This window comes from Buceros rhinoceros, unplaced genomic scaffold (assembly GCF_000710305.1).
Source record: "Buceros rhinoceros silvestris isolate BGI_N320 unplaced genomic scaffold, ASM71030v1 scaffold31269, whole genome shotgun sequence".
In the NCBI taxonomy this organism is placed as follows: Eukaryota; Metazoa; Chordata; class Aves; order Bucerotiformes; family Bucerotidae; genus Buceros; species Buceros rhinoceros.
In genome coordinates this window covers 55,083-57,480 of record NW_010432696.1, presented here as the reverse complement: position 1 = coordinate 57,480, position 2,398 = coordinate 55,083, and positions in this window count along the sequence as shown.

Sequence of the window (2,398 nt, the reverse complement as noted above, 5' to 3'; positions counted from 1 at the left end):
GAGCAGTGCCATTGCACCAAAGGATGAAAACCCTCTCTGAAGGCTGAGAAATTGATTTGTTACACAAGAGTGATTTTAAAATTCCCTATGACCGTTTCTCTCTTCATCCGAATGCAGCTGAACCGTGATGGCTCTGGTGACGACAGCAGAGTCTTGGGAGGTGATGGGAGACTAGAAATACCTGGGTGAAGGACACAGGAATGGCTGCTTAGCTCCGCTGGTGTTCCCCTCCTCCTGCTCAGTGATGAGTGTCCCAGACACTGGATTTATTCCTGATACGTTGCACAAACCTCAGGGGAAAGCCTTGCCTTGGTGTGTGCGTTGAGGACAAGCAAAATCACAGCCAGCAGCAGGAAAGCTTAAAACTGAACGTGTTGGTAGAAGGCTGGAGAATCAGTTTCTTTCCCCAGTGATCAAGGGCTGCAGCCGTGGAGGGGAACATCAGCAGCACGCCGTGCAGGTAGGAAGGGTGGGCTGCCGCCTGCCCAGCCCTCCGCATCCTGCCCCAAGCTGGATCTGAGGGGACCCTGCCTCGTGTTCCCTGCACAACTGGGGACTTCCTGGCTTGTCCCATGGCTCCCTGCACCCCGCTCTTTGAACGGGTCCCCAGGGCACCGTTACCATGAGCAGTTTGTGCTCTCTAGAGCAAATACTGGTTGTCTGGAGCCTCATCTCCCCGTACGCTCGTGTTCCAGCCCTGCTTTCCACCCTGTGCTGCCTTGTTTCCTCTCCAACACAGCAGGCCTTCTGCCACTGGAGAATATAAAGTACATTTATTTTTTCTGCTGGCATGGTTGGTTTTTTGCTGTCTTGTATTTCTGCACTTCAGGTGATGTCCGAACTTGCTTGAAGGAGAGGTTTGAACTCTGTCGGGTTTTATGCTGCAAGAAGCCACCAGCAGCAAGTTTCTTGGAGGGCTGCATCTTACTGAACTCTTGATGCTGTTTTGCTCTAAGAGCAATTTTATCTCCGAATTGCTGCTCAAGTATACCTAGTTTCTCCTCCTTCCTGTGTCTTGCTTTGCCAGCCCAGCTTCCAGAACTCAATCCGCTTCCCTGTTATCAGAGAAAACTCCTCCTGTGTCAGGGCATGCAGGCTGTGCAGCCCGACCACAAAGTGGGGCTGTCGAATTCTGGGCCTGGGCTATTTATACTGTCAGTGGAAAGCTTTCCACTGGCTGAGCTGCTGCCTCCCTAACGATCCTGTTAATTAAATGTTATATGACAGAGCGGACTTTCTCACTGGCTTGGATTGAACTGGTATAAACAGGATGGGCTTTTTCCCCACTGAAAGCTGCAGTAGAAATAATCTCGTTGGAAGGCTGCTTGCATTCAGAGTCGCATCTGTCTGTTGTTTAGTGTAGTAATCTGACAGAGTATAAAAAAAAAATTAAAAACGAAACAAAAACCCGTGCCCCGAAGGGTTACAGTCCTGGCAGTGCCTGGTGAGGAGAAGGGGAGAGGGACTCCAGCTGCCCCTAGCTTGGAGCACAGCAGCAGCTCTCTGAACAATGCCCAGCAATGTTTTGCAACTATCGAGGGAAGGAAGTGAAAATTTATCATTGCAGTGCAGTTTCAAGGGCAGCATTAAATGAGCGATCTGCAGCACAACCCCGTACTCAACTGACTTAACCAGCTTCTCCCAGGATGAAACAGCAGGCGTAGTGAGGGCTGTGGTTGTGGCCTCTGCTCCTGGCTGGAGTGGAGCAAACACAGGCTCTTTTTAGACCTGAATTTGAGGCATGGGACTGAGAGCCTTTGAAGTGGGCAGCCAAACCCCAAACCAGTGAAATGGCCTGATCCTGCAAGTGCCTGACTGGTCCCTGTCCCACTGAAGCCTGGTGAAAGGGGACCAGACTTGTGCTGCAGCATCTCACTGATACCTGACTGCTCTTCCTTACTTCAGTGCAAGCAATAAAAGGCCCCCCTGCAAGTCCCTAGACACTGGAGCAGCCACACAAACCCTGAATGAATGACTCGGAAGGCAGTGCTTCTATCTGATCGCTATCTCCAGGGTGGAAATAAATAGCTTAAAAGTCTTCCGCTGCTCTCAGTTTTCTTTCAAGTGGATGTTGCCCCAGGATGACAGGCACTGGAACCACAGGCTTTCCTTCCTGACACTGAGATTAGAAATGATATATCTAAAGAAGCTTCACTCCTGCCAGTCGGTAGCTCTGTGCAGCTGCTAAACCTGAAGGAATTTGGAATGCAGATTATTGGATTGTCTTGTCTCCCTCTGCATTTACACCCTCTGGAGCTGTCAGAGGGCTCTTCTCTGGAAGTTTAGGGCTGATGCCTCTTTCCTCCAGATGCTGCAGGAGAAAGATGAAGAAAATGGATTTAAAATGAGGAAAACACCATGTTTTCCCCTATGTTACCAGTATAACATCTCTGTGTAG